General features: G+C 42.9%; 1 pseudogene; it reads left to right on the top strand.

Moving 5' to 3' along the window:
• Positions 1-1,715: 1,715 nt before the first annotated feature.
• On the top strand, positions 1,716-2,285 carry LOC123405426 (annotated as a pseudogene).
• The last annotated feature ends 18,643 nt before the right edge of the window (positions 2,286-20,928 follow it).

Below are 20,928 nucleotides of genomic sequence, written 5' to 3'. Positions count from 1 at the left end.
CTTTTAGGCACCTTATCTTGCTTAGAACGACAGTAGCATCATAAGGTGATCACTCACTAAATTTCAAGATAAAATTGTGTTCTCCCTGACTGTGCACCGTTGGGACAGTTCATCGTTTCAAGACACCACGTGATAATCGGGTGTGATAGACAAAACGTTCACATACAACAGGTGCAAAACAGTTGCACACACGGAACACTCGGGTTAAACTTGACGAGCCTAGCATGTGTAGACATGGCCTCGGAACACAAGAGACCGAAAGGTCGAGAATGAATCGTATAGAAGATATGATTAATATAGAGATGTTTACAACTGAAACTACACTCAACACACATGATGATCAGACTTGAGATAGTGAATTTAGATCATGCCACACTCAAATAACTAGAGGGATGTCTATTTGAGTGGGAGATTATTAGTAATTTGATTAGCTAAACTCTAATTGTCTTGACCATAGTATAAGTCCACTTCGCAATATTTTATGTCGTAGAACAATGGCTCATGCAGTAGCAACCCTGGATTTCAATACGTTCCTAGAGAAAGCTAAGCTGAAAGATGATGGTAGCAACTTTGTAGACTTGTCTCGTAATCTGAGGCTCATCCTTGATGCAGCGCTAGGAGATGAACCACCCGCTACGTATGAACAAGATGTTTTGAACGCTTGCCAAGCACGTAAGGAGGAGTACTCAGTTGTTCAATGTGCAGTCTTGTACGGCTTAGAACCGGGACTTCAATGACGCTTTGAACTTCATGGAGCATATGACATGTTCCAGGAGTTGAAGTTTATCTTTCAGAAGAATGCCCGGATCGAGAGGTATGAGACCTCCAATAAATTCTATGCTTACAAAATGGAGAAGAATTCGTCCGTCAGTGAACAAGTGCTCAAAATGTCTGGGTACTCAAACCGTCTAGCTGAGCTGGGGATTGAACTCCCGCAAGAGGCTATCACTGACATAATTCTTCAATCACTTCCACCTAGTTGCAAGAGCTTTGTGTTGAACTATAACATGGAAGGGATGAATAATTCACCCAGCGAGTTATTTGCGATGCTGAAAGTCGCAGAGTTAGAAGTCCGGAAAGAACATCAAGTGTTCATGGTCAACAAGACCACTGGTTTCAAGAAAAGCGGCAAAGGCAAGAAGGGTAACTCTAAGAAGAGCAGCAAAGCTATTGCCCCTCCGACGATGAAACCCAAGGTTGGACCTAAGCCGGAAACTGAGTGCTATTATTGTAAGGGGATGGGTCACTGGAAACGCAACTGCCCCAAGTATTTGGTTGATAAGAAGGCGGCCAACGCCAAACCACGTATATGTGATATACATGCCAGGATGTAAGTGGACAGTTTATTGAACATTATAGAACTTACCCGAATTGTCCAAAATTTCTTATATGGGATTATGTAACTATCCAACTTACATTTATGTGGCATATATGGCGCCCACGTATGACCACAAATTTCACAAAGCTTCGCCATCTGTTGCGCTTAGTATCCTAATCCAGAAAGAACTAGCCCAACAGGCGAATAGTTTTATAGCCCAGAACATGATGATGGACCGACGGGCTAAGGTCTTGTGGCCGTTACGAAATGAGAGCTTTTTAGAGCACTCGCTGCACCCCACAAGAACCAGCAGACTGCAAAACGAAAGGAATCCGCTGGCCCTAGTTCGTTTCAATGCCTCGTCCCTGCAGTTGCCACCACACGGACCCTTGCCACCATGACGGCGGCTCCTCTTTTATCTTTGACGGATGCGGCAACGGCGACGGCTGTGCTAGCCCCCGGTCGAGCACCCTGCGCCCACCAGAACCCGCATTCAGGCCGCCCCTCGCCAGCCCGCCTTTGTCTCACCGAGATGCCACCTCTCTCGAGCCTTAACCACAGCCACCGCCACGGGCGTCTCGTCGTCGTCCGCCACGTCCCACGGTGAGTGCTTCGTCGTCGCGGACAACATCGACACCTACCAGATCATCCCGGCCGACCACCTGACCTGGTGCCCTCCAAGCCCGACGAGTACCGCAAGCTCGGATCCTTCGGCGTCGTGGGCCTCCCCTCCGCGGCCTACCCGATTCTGTTTGTGGCCCCCGGCGAGGAGTCGTCCTGCTACGCCGTCATCATCGGCGGCGCCAACTTCGGGTACGGCTCCTCCCGCGAGCACGCACCCGTCGCGCTCGGGGCCGCCGGCGCGCGCGCCGTTGTGGCCGAGAGCTACACCCGCATCTTCTTCCGCAATTCCGTGGCCACCGGGGAGGTGTATCCCCTGGAGCTTGGCCTTGAGGAGTCGACGTGAATCCGATGTGGGAGGAGACAGGAAATGGTGGTGGCGACAACACCTAGGGTGTGGCATCGCAGTTGTCGCGTGTTTCAGAAAGGATGCGAACATCAAGTGTTCAGCCGGTGGCGTTGTGGGCTTTGGTGGGTTGTTCAAGTATGCCACTTAATTTAATTGGATGTCCACGAACGCCATATGAGCGTATTTAAATAGATGTCATATGTGGGACAAGTGCACACCAACGCCATATACATCCTGATATACATGTTATTGATGTGTACCTAACCAACTCTCATAGTAGTGCCTGGGTATGATACCAGTTTTGTGGCTCATATTTTCAACTCGAAGCAGGAACTGCGGAATAAACGAAGGCTATCGAAGGATGAAGTGACGATACGCGTGGGAAATGGTTCCAAGGTTGATGCAATCGCCGTCGGCAGTACCTCACTTCAGTTACCATCGGGATTAGTTATGAACTAAAATAATTTTTATTTAGTGCCTGTGTTAAGCATGAACATTATATCTTGATCTTGTTTATTGCAAGACGGTTACTCATTTAAGTCAGAGAATAATGGTTGTTCTATTTTTATTAGTAATATCTTTCATGGTCATGCACCCAATGTGAGGGGTTTATTCATATTGAATCTTGATTGTGATGACACACATATCCATAACATTGAGACCAAAAGATGTAGAGTTAACAATGATATCGCCACCTTTTTGTCGCACTTCTGCTTAGGTCATATTGGTGTAAAGCGCATGGACAAACTCCATGCTGATGGAATTTTGGAGTCACTTCATTTCAAATCACTTGACATGTGTGAACCATACCTCATAGGAAAGATGACTAAGACTCCGTTCTCTGAAACAATGGAGCGTGCAAGTGACTTCTTAGAAATCATACATATTGATGTGTGCGGGCCAATGAGTGTGGAGGCACGCGACGGATATGGTTATTTTATCACCTTCACTGATGATTTGAATAGGTACGGATATATCTACTTGAGGAAGCACAAGTCTGAAACGTTTGAGAAGTTCAAACAATTTCAGAGTGAAGTTGAAAATCATCGTAGCAAGAAGATCAAGTTCCTACGATCTGATCGAGGGGGCGAATATCTGAGTTTCGAGTATGGTGCTCACTGAAGACAATGTGGAATCGTTTCACAGTTGACACCGCCTAGAACATCATAGCGTAATGGTGTGTCCAAATGTCGTAATCGTACTTTGTTAGATATGGTGCGATCTATGATGTCTCTTACCGATTTGCCATTATCGTTCTGGCGTTATGCATTAGAGACAGCTGCATTCAGTTTAAATAGGGCATCATCAAAATCCGTTGAGACGACACCATATGAGCCATGGCATGGAAAGAGGCCAAAGTTGTCGTTTCTTAAAGTTTGGGGATGCGATGCTTATGTCAAAAAGCTTCAGCTTGAAAAGCTGGAACCCAAAGCAGGAAAGTGCATCTTCATAGGTTACCCAAAAGAGACAGTTGGGTACACCTTCTATCTCAGATCCGAGGGCAAAGTGTTTGTTGGAAAGAACGGAGATTTTCTTGATAAGGAGTTTCTCTCGAAAGAATTGAGTGGAAGGAAGATAGATCTTGATGAGGTTTCGGAACCTCTGCTCCCTCTAGATGGTGGTGCAGGGCAGAGGGAAATCTCTATCGAGGCAACACCGGTTGAGGAGGAAGCTAATGATGATGATCATGATGCTTCGGATCAAGTTGCTATCGGACCTCGCAGGTCAACAAGATCACGTACTGCTCCTGAGTGGTACGGGAATCATGTCTTATCTATCATGTTGTTAGATAACAATGAGCCTGCGTATTATGAAGAAGCAATGGTGGGCCCGGATTCCAACAAATGGTTAGAGGCCATGAAGTTCGAGATAGTATCTATGTATGAAAACAAAGTATGGACTTTGGAAGTATTACCTGAAGGTTGTAAGGATATTCAGAACAAATGGATCTTTAAGAAGAATACGGACGCGAACCGTAATGTGACCATTTATAAAGCTCTACTTGTGGCGAAGGGTTTTTCACAAGTTCAACGAGTTGGCTACGATGAGACATTCTCACCGGTAGCGATGCTTAAGGCCGTGCGAATCATTCCTTAATGGTTTCAATTAAGAAATTTGGCAGATGGATGTCAAAATGACATTCCTTCATGGTTTCCTTAAGGAAGAGTTGTATATGTTGCAACCCGAAGGTTTTGTCCATCCAAAGAATGCTAACAAAGTATGCAAGCTCCAGCGATCCATTTATGGACTGGTGCAAGCATCTCGGAGTTGGAATAAGCGCTTTGATGAGTTGATCAAGGCGTTTGGGTTTATAAAAGCTGTTGGAGAATCTTGTATATACAAGAAAGTGAGTGGTAACTCTATAGCGTTTCTAATATTATATGTGGATGACATATTGTTGATTGGAAACAATGTGGAGTTTATAGAGAGCGTAAAGGATTACTTGAACAAATGTTTTTCAACGAAAGACCTAGGAGAAGCTTCTTACATATTAGGTATTAAGATCTATAGAGATAGATCGAGGCGCCTAATAGGACTTTCACAAAGCACATACCTTAATAAAGTTTTGAAGAAGTTCAAACTGGAGCAATCAAAGAAGGGGTTCTTGCCAGTGTTACAAGGTATAAAGTTGAGTAAGATAGAGAAAACATGAGTACCGTCCCCTATGCTTCAGCCATAGGGTCTATCATGTATGCAATGTTGTGCACAAGACCGGAAGTTAGCGTGGCCATAAGTATGGCATGCAAGTTTCAAACTGATCCAGTAGTGGAACACTGGGCGTCTGTCAAGAGTATTCTGAAGTACCTGAAAAGGACTAAGGAAATGTTTCTCATTTATGGAGGTGACGAAGAGCTCATCGTAAAGGGTTGTGTCGATGCAAGCTTTGACATAGATCCGGATGACTCTAAGTCTCAAACCGGATACGTATTTATTCTTAATGGGGGTGCGGTAAGCTGGTGCAGTTCCAAGAAAATTGTCGTAGCAGATTCTACATGTGAAGCAGAGTACATGGCTGCCTTGGAGGTGGCTCAGGAGGGTGTCTGGATGAAGCAGTTCATGGGAGATCTTGGAGTTGTGCCGAGCGCACTAGATCCAATAACTCTTTTCTATGAAAACACTCGTGCCATAGCTCTTGCCAAGGAACCAAGGTTTCACAAGACGACCAGACACTTCAAACGATGCTTCAACCTCATCCTCGACTATGTTGAAGGAGAGGACGTAAATATTTGCAAAGTGCACACGGATCTGAATGTTGCAGATCCGCTGACTAAACCTCTTCCACGAGCGAAGCATGATCAACACTAGAACTGTATGGGTGTTAGATTAATTCCAATGTAAATTGCATAGCGATGTGAGTCTAGATTATTGACTTTAGTGCAACTGGGAGACTGTTGGAAATATGCCCTAGAGGCAATGATAAAATAGTTATTATTATATTTCCTGTTTCAAGATAACCATTTATTATCCATGCTATAATTGTATTGAATGAAAACATAAATGCATGTGTGGATAGATAGACAAAACTATGTCCCTAGTAAACCTCTATTTGACTAGCCAGATGATCAAGGATGGTTAAGGTTTTCTGGCCATATGCAAGTGTTGTCAATTGATGACGGGATCACATCATCGGGAGAATGATGTGATGGACAAGACCCAAACTATAAACGTAGCATGCGATTGTGTCATTTTGTTTCTATTGTTTTATGCGTGTCAATTATTCATTCCTATGACCATGAGATCATGTAACTCACTAACACCGGAGGAATACCATGTGTGTATCAAACGTCGCTATGTTACTGGGTGACTATAAAGGTGCTCTACAGGTATCTCCGGAGGTGTCGGATGTGTTAGCATGGATCAAGACTGGGATTTGTCACTCCGTGTGACGGAGAGGTATCTCGGGGCCCACTCAGTAATACAACATCACGGGGCCCGTGCAAGCAATGTGACTAAAGTGTTAGTCACAGGATCTTGTATTACGGAACGAGTAAAGAGACTTTCCGGTAACGAGAATGAAATAGGTATAGGGATACCGACGATCAAATCTCGGGCAAGTAACATACCGAAGGACAAAGGGAATGATATACGGGATTATGTGAATCCTTGACACGGAGGTTCAACCGATAAGATCTTTGTAGAATATGTAGGATCCAATATTGACATCCAGGTCCCGCTGTTGGATATTGACCGGGGAGTGTCTCAGGTCATGTCTGCATAGTTCTCGAACCCCCAGGGTATGCACACTTAAGGTTCGGTGACGTTTCGGTATAGTTGAGTTATAGGTGTTGGTGACCGAAGGTTTGTTCATATTCCCGAATCATACCACGGACGTCCCGAGGATTTCCGGAATGGTGTGGGAACGAAGATTGATATATAGGATTGTTTTATTTGACCTCCAGAAAGATTTCGGGCATTACCAGCAGTTTACCGAGAGTGGAGAATGGGTACCGGGTTTTTACCGGGAGGGGGCCACCCACCCGGGAGTGAACCTAATAGCCCATGGGTGGCGCACCAGCCTTTGGTGGGATGGTGAGGCCAGCCCAAGTGGACTATTTTGGCCATGAAAAGAAAATCAAGGAGAAATAAAAAAAGGAGGGAGGTGGGAAGGAAGGAAGGGCTCCTCCTTCCCAAATCGAATTGGAGTTAGAGTCCCTCCTCCTCCACTTCGGCTGATGCCCTAGGGGATCCCTTGATCCCCAAGGCAAGCCCCTCCCCTCCTCTTATATATACTAGAGGTTTTAGGGTTTTTGAGACACAACTTTGCCACGTGCAACCCTAAACCTCTACTTTGTAGTTGTTCCTCTAGAATGGTTTTCTGTAGAGATCGGACGGAGCCCGGCAGGAATAGATCATCACCATCACCAGCGTGTCGTCCTGCTACCGGAGAACTCATCTACTTCCCCGTATCTCTTGCTGGATCAAGAAGGCGGACATCCTCATCGAGCTGTACGTGTGCTTAACGCGGAGGTGCCGTCTGTTCGGTGCTAGATCGGGACTGATCGTGGGACGACGGTGATTTGAATCACGAAGCTGTTCCACTAAATCAACTGTGTTTCTTAATGCTTCCCTCTTAGCGATCTACAAGGGTATGTGGAACCGATCTCCCTCTCGTAGATGAACATCACCATGATAGGTCTTCGTGTGCGTAGGAAAATTTTTTGTTTCCCATGCACCGTTCCCCAACATTAACACCAACCGGGACTAAAGGATTTTGTGATTTCGGGTTTTTGGGTTTTGGGATTTTGGGGTTTATTGTTTATTTTTGCTTCTCATTTTCTGTTTTGCATTTAATTCTTTTTCATTTCAAACATATCAGAGAATTTGGTACATATATCATGGAATTTCTCGTAGGATGTATATCATAGAATATCTCGTACGACCATGTACATATGCATACATAGATGCATATATATATACAATTTGGTATATAGAATTTCTCTTACAACTTATGGATCAATTACATGCATGCATTAACCAGTGAAGTGGTATTCTCCCTTGGGATCTATGACCTCATCCAGCAGAAATCCAGCAAATTCCTCTTGAAGTGCTCCTATGCATTCCCTTCGGAGGAGCTCCTGCCGCTTCCCCATCATCTTTTAAAGGAGCGAATGTTCTCTCAAACAAAGTATGCACATAGATTATTCCCCGATTGCTGCCGCATGCAAAACTTTATGAGAAATAATTCAGTCATATAATAATCAAGCATTATAATTGTATTGAAACTAGAACAATAGAGATGCGTGGATGTAGCTAGTACTACTTAATTACCCTGGACGGTGTCCATCACAGCCCTCGTTTCCATTCGCCGCGAACATTCTTGATGAACCGGCTCAAAATCCTGCCCGACAAAGAAAATTAATAAAAGGAGTCATTGATTAATTGATATCAGTTAATGATCTAAAGATGCCGACATAGTGCGAAAATGATTGAAATTACCGGTCCAACATCAACTTCAGGGACTTGTACTCACCTTCGTCTTTGCTTAGTGAGTCGAATACTTGAACTTTTCCCTCGTCAACCGTAATGACGAGCAGGATAAAGTGGAATATGTGTTGTATAAACGGGCATGCATGCAACTCATCAAGAACTACATGTAAACTTAACATAGATCGGTAAGAAAAATATAATTTATAGTACAAGACATGAGTAACACTCACTTGAAGTTGTAAGGAAATAATATTGTTTCATTGTGACTTAGTATCTCGAAAAACCGATACAACTTCTCCTTTGTCTCTTCTGGGTATTCTACTACCGCGTGTCCAAAAATGGTATTTGGGTCAATGAAGCCAGTGCCATATAGTCCATCTCTTTTCATTTCAAGAATCTTCATTCTGGATAAAACCACACACACAAAAGAATATAGTGAGGATAATTAGAGGCGAATGAACGAGCCGATGAGCTAGAGACTTGAATTACAGAAAGAAGTCACTTAGAAACAATAGCAACTGACGAGAGATTTGTCAAGTGCGTCTGGATTGTATAACTGCCAAAATTCTATCATCTCAATTCCCAAATCTTCGTAATTGAAGAAATTCTCTCCCTTGACTTTCACCATTAAGGACTCACGCCCGAGTTCTGCTTCCTTCATGTACCAACTATGCAATTTGTACATTTTCGTTGGTAGCTGCTTGACAAGCTTAGGCCTGACGAGAGGTTTCTTGGGTTGAAATGTCCATACTAGTTGTTTATCCACCATGGCGGGAATTCTCTCGTTGCCTAAGTTGTGCAACAGTGACACCGACCATCATAGCTATATTTTGAGCAACATCGGGATCGACTACGGAATCATCAGTACCCACCTTGAGCGGCGGGATCGATTGCATTGGCTATTCTCCCAGCTGGGGAATGGTTTGCCTGCTTCTTCTATTAAGGAGTGTCCTCTTCGTTTGCCCTTTTTGATACGACTTGGCAATACAGCGGTCATAGTGTGATTATACTCTCTTCGGAGGCGGCGGGCCGGCAAGATTGGCCAGAACGCGCTTGACGTCTTCCAGAGGTGTTATATCCTTTGGTACATGATTTATCTTGTCTTTATGGGCCTGCACCTCAGCAGCCTTTGTCTCGTCTAATTCCTCTCTAGTCTTCTCATAAGCCAACTTTGGTGTGGGCAGGAGGAGTGCATTTCTTCCTAGGCTTATTCAGCTTTGGACTCTGGTTCTTTGACAGAAAATGAAATGGCTTTCTGGTGGCGGGTTGGCAGGGTGGAGTCGGCTGGCTGGGTGGAGCCGGCTGGCAGGGTGGAGTCGGCTGGTGGGGTGGAGTCCGCTGGCGGGGTGGAGTCGGTGGGACGACGGACTTGGAGGAGGAGTCAGTGGCCTTGGAAAGACGATGAAGTCCTTTCTCCATAAGTAGAGGCCACGTATGACTTCTTGCAGTGTCTCCTGCCCTTCACCTCCAGGAATGTCGAGTTGTAGTGACTCAAATCCCGTCATCACTTCATCCACCCCGACACGAGCATAGCTAGGTGGAATCAGAGTGATATGAAATGTTGTACCAGCGGGATTACCTAGGGCATAGCCGACCGCAGCCTTCAAGGATATGTTCTTGAGTTTCATGTGCAGCTCACAAATTTGTGTCTCTCTGATTTCACCCACGGGGTTCCTAGCCAATAGTGCATCGTCGACAAGGACCCCCGTGGAACCCATGCTTCTTTTCGGCATCAATGGGACGGTATTATCCAATGCTGAATCTGCTGGTTGCTCTGGCAGTTGAGGCGTCCTTTGCTTGCTAAGTGTGTCGATTTGCTCCTGCTTCCGCAAGAATTTGCGTTCCAAATCCGCAAGCCGGTTAGCATCGTGCTTCTTCCTAGCTGACTCCTGATTCTTCTTTCTCGCACGGCTTCTGTAATCTCCCTGGTCCTTCAACCCCTCAATCTACGGAATAAGGCCTTTGCCTCGTGTTCGTCCCGGGTGTTTAGGATTCTTTAGGGTGCGTGTAAGCTCGTCGTTCTCTCTCTCAGGCTGGAACACCCTCGTTCGAGCATCTTCTATTGTAGCAAGTATAGCTTTAGAGGCATATTTACGACTTGCTTGCTCCACAAGCAACCCTGTACTTGGGTCCAACTTTCCCCCAAGCCCATAAACCCAATTACTGCACCTTTCAGGCCAAGTGGATGTTTGTGGACTGACCCCTGCATCAATCATCTTCTGCTCGAATTCATCCCACTTAGGAATGCCACTCTTGTAGCCACCTGGCCCTAGATAATGGTGATGCTATTTTTTTCCGAGCATTTTCCTTGTTTATCCTCGCCCGCTCCTTAGTTGTTTCTAATTGCTTGAACTGCACGAATAAGTCCCAGTGATCTTTTATCTTCTCGTATTGTCCATTGAATTCTGGAGTCTTGGCTTGTTTGCCGAAGTCGGCCCATAACCTTTTCCTCCAAATGCCGAATCAGGTGGCCATCTTCTTACGAGAAAACTTCTTGACTTCCTCACGTTGTTTTTCTGAGAAATGCTCTGGTAGGGTGAAATGTGTCATGACCGTATCGCAAAGCAGATTTTTTGTTCTTTCGTCCACAAAACTAACTTCTCGATCTTGCTTTGGATGCCATTCTTCAATGGAGATAGGGATTTGGTCCTTGACAATAACTCTGCATTGATGTACAAATTTGGATGCATTCTTTCTGGGATCAGCTGTATCTCCACCTAATGTTATCGCGTCAATGTTGTACCTTGTGCCCTCGGGCAACTTTTTGGCCACGCCTCATACTGCCCTGCTCGTAGAAGATTTGCTCGATTCGGAGGGCTAAAATAGGAGATTCTATAATATATATACAGATCAATTAATACACATCTAATGATTACCAAAGGCCAAATATATACCTCGCCGGACTTTGATTATTCGAGAACAATTTCTTCAGCATCATCGTCTGGTCCTCCTTCGTCTCTTGGTTGTTCTTCCTCAATTCCCTCACAGGATGGCTTAAGGAATTGTGAGCAATCATCTTCTTCTTCATTCTCTTTGTTTCAAGAGTGTATAATGTCGTACAAGACATTCTCTTGATCATGGTCTCTTTCTCTACCGTCCATAGCTTAACTAACCGAGAAAAAGATAAAACAATTTAGTATTCTCTTTAGCTAGCAAGATCATCATGTATATATAATACAACTAATACATCGAATAATCAACTTAATTAATGCATCATCGAATAATCCACTTAATATTATCGAATATACAATCTCGAATACATCACTAATACATCTCTGAAATAATATCTAACTAGTCAACCAACAAAGAGTTGTCGTTGTACTGAGGCGCACGCAGTGGACACCCAAAGAGAAGGAACAATCACCATATAATAGCTCGGGTGAGATCCCTGAAGAACCTGCCAGGTATTGGAGAAGATGTCTTCCAATGCCTCCATGTAGCGACGGACGTGATAGTCCTCCTCCCTGACACGGCAACATACCACCTCCTCGTGGGCCGGAAGCCTCGGCACCGAAAGTGGCCCACGTGACCGCCACCAAGGAAGCTCTGGGTCGACGACAGGAGACGGTTCCTGACCAAGCTGCGCACCTCGAAAGGTAGCTCCTCCTAGAGCCGGCCTGGCGGAGCCTAGTCCCGCACATGCTGGCGCCTCTCAAGCTGGTGGTCGAGGATGCGGGCCAGGCATCATCCACGTCGAGAACAAATTCTACAACTATTTAAATTCCTACTATTTAATAAACTTTATAAACTTATACAGCTATTTAATTGCTAGCAGGGACAAATTTTAGTAGAATCTAGCAGAACCAAAAGTATACTATAAAGCAACAATTTTGATAAAATTTTACAACTATTTAATAAACTTTTCCAAGAACAGCAGGGACAAATTTAGTAGAATCTAGCAGAACCAAAATTATACCATAAATCAACAATTTTGATATCCTGATCTAAAGTGAAATAAGAGTTCAGGGAAGCAATATCTAGGATGAAGTGCCATATTGTAAGAGTAGTCATTTATTTTTGAAGTGACATGTTAGTTTTAAGTTTTTTGTTTCATGATACATCTAAGCTCTTTCATTGTCAAATTCTTGCATAAGTTTTCGTGTACCGTTCTGATAATTTGGTCATATGCGACTTTGATATAGAGATTGGGGGTTCTAAAGATCCCATCATCTAGAAAAACTCAACAATATTTGCCTTGTCTCAATACACATTAGTTTGAGATTGATAAATCTTACCTTGGTTTATGTATTACTCAGTGTGTCCTCGAACATATCTAGAACACATCAGTATGAGATTCGACATGTCTCAATACACATATTTACTTTGCACAGTTGCTTGGAGAGGCAGTATTATGTGCAGGCGGAGGGGCTCACCATGGGAGGAGGGAGAGAGCAGCAGGGCTCGTCGGCGGCGGCGTGGGAGGGAGACAGCACGGGAGTAAGACAACGACGACGAAATTGGACGGTGGCGCGGGAGGAAGACGCAACAACACGGGAAGAAGACCCCGACGGCGCGGGAGAAAGACGATGGCGACGCGGGAGGAAGACGACGACGACGTAGGAGGAAGATGACGACGACGTAGGAAGAAGACGATGACGGCGCGGCATCAGGGAAGGGCGTCGCAGCAAGGCATCGGCGTGGGGGCAAATGGGGAGATTTAGGGCCGAAACGGGCGTGACATTCATATGTAGGGACCTTTATTCTCGGTTGGAGCTACAAACCGGGACTAAAGGGTCTTTAGTCCCGGTTGGTGACGACAACCGGGACTAAACATGGGGTGTGTGGCCCACTCACAAGGACCTTTAGTACAAGTTGTCGCAACCAACCAGACTAAAGGTCTATTTTCGGCGGCCCAAATTCCGCGCGGGAAGGGACCTTTAGTCCCGATTGGTGGCTCCAGCCGGGAATAAAGGTCAATTTTCTCTTTTGTATTGTTTTCATTTTTCTAAACAAGACAGTTTCTATTTTTAAATTTGAAATAATTGTTAGAATATTTATAGTTTTTGAATGGATCTTTTTGGTTTAGGTAAAAAAAAACTTCAAAATATCTAATAGTGCTAGTAATTTTTAAATTTACATAGTTTAAATTTGATTTTTTTGGAAATTTGTGTGAATAACTTTACTTTAAAAATATATTTTTAGTCATTATTGTATGTGATGTTTAATATTAGTGTGTTTTGTCATTATATTAAATTTGGTAATTTTTAGGTTCTTAAAAAAATTAAATGTCTTCGTAAGAGATGAGTATTCGTTCGGAAACATTATACTTCGAAAGATATAGTCCAGTTTGTACATGAAGTGCATCCTGTTTTTTCCGTAACCCTTCCAACTTTTTATCACATATCATGTCGGTGAAATGATGATACCATGCCAAGTTCTAGCCTTTTCAAAGTTGATTTGTAGCACTTTTCAATTTTAGGGTCATTTAGCTCAAAAAATCATTTAATGCTTGGAAACTAGAAAATGAGGTGGGAAAGGGTTTAAAATTTCTGAGGTGGCTTTGAATGATGCATGTTGAGGGCACAAACAGTGTGGAGTTGAAATAAGATTAAAAAATGAAATGGCTTTGTAAGAGATGAGTATTCGTCCAAAACGCACATAGTTCGAAAGAGATAGTCCAGTTTCTACACGAAGTGCATCCTGTTTTTGTCGTAACCCTTCCAACTTTTTAGCAGATGCGATGTGGGTGAAATGATGATACCATGCCAAGTTTTAGCATTTTCCGAGTTGATTTTTAGCGCTTTTCAATTTCAGGGTCATTTTTCTCAAAACAAATCATTTAATGCATGGAAAATAGCAAATGAGGTGAGAAAGGGTTGAAATTTTTTGAGGTGGCTTTGAATGATGCATATTGAGGGCACAAAAACTTTGGAGTTGAAATAAGATTAATAAATGAAATGGATTTGTAAGAGATGAGTATCCGTCCAGAACCTTGATACTTCGAAAGAAATAGTCCAGTTTGTACACGAACTGCATCCTGTTTTTCCCGTAACCCATCCAACTTTTTAGCACATGTCATGTGGGTGAAATGATGATACCATGCCAAGTTTCAGCCTTTTCCGGGTTGATTTGTAGCGCTTTTCAATTTCAGGGTCATTTAGCTCAGAAAAAATCATTTAATGCATGGAAAATAGCAAATGAGGTGAGAATGGGTTGAAAAATTATGAGGTGGCTTTGAATGATGCATATTGAGGGCACAAAAAGTGTGGAGTTGAAATAAGATGAAGAAATGAAATGGCTTTGTAAGAGATGAGTATTTGTCTAGAACCCTAATACTTGAAAAGAGATAGTCCAGTTTGTACACGAACTGCATCCTGTTTTTCTGTAACCCTTACAATTTTTTTATATGAAATAGATACATAATGTTTCTTCGCGTTTTAAATGCCATAGCACACACATATATATAGCCGGAAACTCACTAATGTTTTTTCGTGTGTGTCCCTTTGCATCATAACTATGGACAATCTTCATCATTTAATAGGATGCTTCTGTTAGTATTCACTGTGAAGGGAGGAATTTCGTGAAACTTTTCATAACATTCTGACTTGTCTGTTTTGTCCTCCACTCCCACGATGTTTCTTTCCCTTGAAAGAACTATGTGGCCCTTTGGCTAATCGTATAATGTATTCACTGCCTTATCTTTTCTTTTTCTCGGCTTGGTAGACATGTCCTTTACATAGAGAACCTGCACCACATCATTGGCTAGGACGAATGGTTCATCTGTGTACCCAAGATTGTTGAGATCCACTGTTGTCATTTCGTACCGCGGGTCTTCCTTTACCCCACCTCCTTTCAGATTGACCCATTTCCAGCGAAACAAAGGGACCTTCAAATTGTTTCCATAGTCAAGTTCCCACATCTCCTCTATGTAACCATAATATGTCTACTTTCGCCTATTGTTGGTGTTTGCTGCATCACCGCGGACACCGCTGTTTTGGTTGGTGCTCCTTTTATCTTTGGTGATTGTGTAAAATGTATTACCATTTATCTCGTACCCTTTGAAAGTCGATATAGTCAAAGATGGTAACTTGAACACCAATTACAGGTCATCTCCAACTTCAGGGTCATGCATGAGACGTGTTTGCAACCAACCTCCGAATGAAGACATGTGTGTACGTTTGATCCAGGGATCAAACTGCTCTGGATTCTTGGAGCGTACAATATCCATATGTTCCTTTATATATGGAGCCAACAAGGTGGAATTTTGTAGAACTGTGTAGTGTTCTTCTGCCCAAGAATGACCGTCCTTACATATTACTAAATCCTTTCCTAGCGTGCCTTTTCCACCCACTCTACCCTCATCCCTCGATTCAGGACGACCAATCGACTTAATATGAGGAATAAAGTCAACACAAAACTCAATGACCTCGTCTCTTTCATGGCCCTTGGAGATGCTTCCTTCTGGCCTAACACGGTTGTGAACATATTTTCTTAAGTCTACAATGAACCTCTCGAAGGTTAACATATTGTGTAGAAATACAGGGCCCATAATGGCAATATCTCCGACTAGGTGAACTAGGACTTGCGCCATGATATTGAAGAAGGATGGTGGGAACACCAGCTCGAAACTCACAAGACATTGCACCAAATCATTCTATAACCTTGGTAGGATTTCTGGATTGATTACCTTCTGAGAGATTGCATCGAGGAATGCACATAGCTTCACAAGGGATGAACGGACGTTTTCCGGTAGAAGCCCCCTCAATGCAACCGGAAGCAATTGCGTCATAATCACATGGCAGTCATAAGACTTTAGGTTCTGGATATTTTTATCTGCCATATTTATTATTCCCTTTATATTCGACGAGTAGCCAGACGACACCTTCATACTGAGCAGGCATTCAAAGAAGATTTCCTTCTCTTCTTTGGTAGGAGCGTAGCTTGCAGAACCTTCATAATCCTTTGGATGTACGTCGTCTTTTTCGTGCATATGTTGCTGGTCCTCCCGTGCCTCCAGTGTATCTTTTTTCTTCCCATACACGCCCAAGAAGCCTAGCAGGTTTACGCAAATATTCTTCGTCCCGTGCATTACGTATATTGCAGAGCGGACCTCTAGGAGTTTCCAGTAAGGTAGGTCCCAAAATATAGATTTCTTCTTCCACATGGTTGTGTGTCCGTCAACGCCATTCGGAACCGATTGTCCGCCAGGACCCTTTCCAAAAATTACTTTTAAATCCTTGACCATATGAAGTATATGATCACCAGTACGATGGACAGGCTTCTTCCGATAATCTGCCGCACCTTTGAAATGCTTGCCTTCTTTTCTTAAGAGATGCTTGATTGGAAGAAATCGACGATGTCCTAGGTACACATTCTTCTTACGTTTATCCAAGTATATACTTTTGGTATCATCTAGACATCGTGTGCATTCGTGGTATCCCTTGTTTGTCTGTCGTGAAAGGTTACTAAGAGCAGGACAATCATTGATGGTTACAAACAACAACGCTCGTAGGTCAAATTCCTCCTGTTTGTGCTCATCCCACACACGTACACCTTTGATAGCCCACAAGTGTGAAAGTTATTCAACTAATGTCCTCAGGTACACATCAATGTCATTGTCGGGTTGCTTGGGGCCTTGGATGAGCACTGGCATCATAATGAACTTCCGCGTCGTGCACAACCAAGGAGGAGGGTTATAGATACATAGAGTCACGTGCCAGGTGCTATGATTGCTCCTCTGCTTCCCAAAAGGATAAATGCCATCTGCACTTAAACCAAACCAACAGTTCCTTGGGTCATCTGCAAACTTCGTCCACTCTCTCTAAATTTTCCTCCACTGCGACCCATCTACGGGTACTTTCAACTTCCCGTCTTTCTTACACTCGTCTTTGTGCCATCGCATCAACTTGGCATGCTCTTCGTTTCGGAACAAATGTTTCAACCGTGTAATTATAGGAGCAAACCACATCACCTTGGAAGGAATCCTCTTCCTAGGGCCCTGGCCCTCATCATTGTCACCAGGGTCATCGCACCCGATCTTATAGCGCTCGGCACCGCATACGAGGCATGCATTCAAATTATCGTAGTCCTCACCGCGATACAATATGCAATCATTAGGGCATGCATGTATCTTTTGCACCTCTAATCCTAGCGGGCAGATAGACTTCTTTGCTTCGTACGTACTATCAGGCAATTCGTTGTCCTTTGGAAGTATCTTCTTTAACAATATCAGCAACTTTTCCAAACCCTTGTCATATACACCATTCTCTGCCTTCCATTGCAGCAATTCTAATGTGGTACCCAGCTTCTTCTTGTCATCTTCGCAATTTGGGTACACCAATTTCTTGTGATCCTCTAACATGCGCTGCAACTTCAACTTCTCCTGTTCACTTATGCAGTTTCTTTTTGTATCAGCAATGGCCCGACCAAGATCATCAGCTGGCTCATCTGGTAACTCTACTTTGGCCTCTTCCCCCATTGTAGTACCATCGTATTCAGGCGACGAACCATAGCTGTCAACATCCTGTTCTTCTTCATTCTCTTCCATTAGAACCCCTCTTTCTCTGTGCTGTGTCCAACAGTTATAACCAGACATGAAACCGGACATAAACAGGTGGACGTGAATGACTTTTGACTTATAGCAAGTTTTATCATTCTTACAAACACCACATGGACAACACATAAAACCATCCTGCTTGTTTGCCTTGGTCGTACGCAGAAAACTCTGCAAGCCATTAACGAACTGGGGAGAGCGTCGGTCTCCGTACATCCATTGCCGATTTATCTTCATTACACAAGGCCGAAAAGACCAAATTAATACAAGTTCACACATATGGTTCATACGCACTTGTTCTCATAAAAACAACATACAAGAGTTTCTAGATAAAGCATTTAAATGCAACAACAAAAGCGATCAAGATCGCAACCAAGGTAAAAATTGATCCAACAACATAGTGAAACCAAGCCCCTTTATTAATGGCATAATTTCTAATCCTTCTAATCTTCAAGCGTATTGCATCCGTCTTGATCTTGTGATCATCGACGACTTCGGCAACATACAACTCCAATTTCATCTTCTCTTTTTCAATTATTTTCACATTTTCTTTCAAATGCTCATTTTCTTTTTCAAGTAAATTTAATTTCTCGACAAGACGGTCGGATGCAATTTCCGCTTCACACACCTCCTAGGTAAAAATATCTATGTCATCTTGATGGCCATAATTGTCATATAAATGAGACATGCAACAAATAGTTATAGTAGAGAATATACCACATCCGAATCATAAACCAGACGAGGGACGACGGGGACGGATATCAAGACCATGACACTATGTATAACAAAATCATACAGGTAAGAAAACTATATAAATTATAAAAAAATAAGATTTTCTTTGTAATAAAAAGGATAACAGCAAGAGGATCACCAAGGTAGAGCCGGTGACGGGACGGTGCGGACGATCGACGGTGGTTAGGACGGAGAAAGGAAGGCTCTAAGTAAACCACACCTACACATATGCAAACTAAGAAGTAAATTTGAGCCCAAATTGCATATAAATAAAATAAAGTACCACATAATTACTCCCAAACTAAAACCCACAAATCACTATACTTATAGAGCATTGCACGAGCCGATCTAGTAATGAGAGATGAAAGGTCAAAGTTGCTAACCTTTGTGAACACTCGGAGAGATGGGGTGCCTCAAATCTTCACAAATATTGGTGAAAATTCGAGGGTGAGCTCGAGCAAGGGGAAGACCAGAGGAGAGAGTGGAGAAGAGCAATGAGCTCCGGCTGGACAAAGGGGTTTATATAGGAAACTCTTTAGTCCCGGTTTGTATAATGAACGGGGACTAAAGGTCGACATATAGCCCCGGATTGTGATAAAAAACGGGACTAAAGATGGTAGTGGGGGCCCAAGCCTGACAGAACATTGCCACCACCCCATTAGTGTTGGTTTGTGTCACCAACCGAGACTATAGGTCAAAATCGAACCGGGACTAATGATGCCCGTGCCCACCGACGGCTCCTAGCCGTTGGAACCGGGACTAATGGTCATATTAGTCTCGGTTCAAAACCAAACCTTGACTAAAGGGTCAAACGAAAGGGCTGTTTTCTACAAGCGCATGTTGGCTTGGCGCCACACCATGGGTCATCGGGTCTCCTTAAGAAGCTTCCAGGACCTTATTTTGTCCTGAAAAAATCATCAAACAATTTTAGGGTATTTGGACTTCGTGTGGTACAGTATTCCTTAAAAACAAAAACAAGAAGAAAACAACAATTAACACTTGGGTTAATATGTTAGTGCTCAAAAATAATATAAGAAGCAAGTAAATGTCTAAGAAGTATCCTAGAATGATAATATAATAGCATGGAACAATAAAAAAATATAGATATTTTGGAGACGTATCAACATCCCCAAGCATAATTCCTACACGTCCTCGAGTAGGTAAATGATAAAAACATAATTTTTTTTGTGACATGCTACCCAACATATAATCTTTTACACGTATGATCGCTGAGAAACGATGAATTCACAAACATTAACAGAGTAATATCCATATACATAACTAACATAATCATAAATTTTCAAAATATACGAGCCTTAAAGAAAGTTTACGCCCCCCCCATTTATTTTCTCATATTAGTAAGGCATGGCTTCATATTCACCTCATAAATACAAATTTCAAGCACCACGGTGCTAAGTGAGGCGATTGGATCATACTTTTTAACGAACTTCAAATTTTTATTCCTCACTTAGTACATGAGCATGAACAATGGACATAGAATATAGGTGGAATAGAATATGGTGGCAGGTTTCAAAGGGGTAAAAGTGGAGAAGAAAGTCTCGCATCAACTAGGCGGATCAACGGGCTATGAAGATGCCCATAAATCGATATCAATGTGAGGAGTAGGGATTTCCATGCAACGGATGCATTACAGCTATAAGTGTATGAAATCTCAACTGAAGCTATGTGGGTGTGCATCCAACTTGCTTGCTCATGAAGGCCTCGAGCATTTGAGGAAGCATGTCATCAAAATATACAAGCTAAGTTTTATAATGGAAGATTCCCACTAACATAAGAAAGTGACAAAACACAAGACTCTCTATATGAAAAACATGGTGCTACTTTGAAGCACAAGTATGGAAAAAGAAGTAGTAGAATTGTCCCTTCTCTCTTTCCTCTCATTTATTTATTCTCTTTTTCTTTTTCTTTTTCTCCCTTTTTTGTACAGAGTCTCATCCTGACTTGTGGGGGAATCATTGTCTCCAACATCGTTTTCTCACTAAGACAGTGCCCTAATAATGAAAAGCATCACACTTCTATTTACTTACAACTCTATATGAAAAGCTAGTAAACAATATGACTCTATATGAATTGTTCTGGCAGTGTACTAGGATGGGCAACGATCTAGTGTAACATGTATAACAATTATGAATGGTGACTTTGCCACAAATATTATGTCAGCTACATGATCACACAAAGCAATATGCCAATGAGTGTACTTGTCATATGATGTAACAGTGGAAGTTGCACGACAACGTATCTCGAAATGGCTATGGAAATGCCATGAAGGTGGGTATGGTGGCTGTTTTGAGGAAGATCTAAGGTGGAATATGTGCAACGGAGCATATGATGTCATGGAGTTTCGATGGACTGGCAAAGTTTGAACCAATCCTCGAGGTGAGAATGGGCAATGCATGGTACCGAAGATGCTAGCAAATATGAGGAGGTGAGAGTTTAGACATCCATGGATTGACATTAGTAATAAAT

This window comes from Hordeum vulgare, chromosome 6H (genome assembly GCF_904849725.1).
Source record: "Hordeum vulgare subsp. vulgare chromosome 6H, MorexV3_pseudomolecules_assembly, whole genome shotgun sequence".
NCBI classification, from domain to species: Eukaryota; Viridiplantae; Streptophyta; class Magnoliopsida; order Poales; family Poaceae; genus Hordeum; species Hordeum vulgare.
This window is presented reverse-complemented; position numbering and strand designations above follow the sequence as displayed.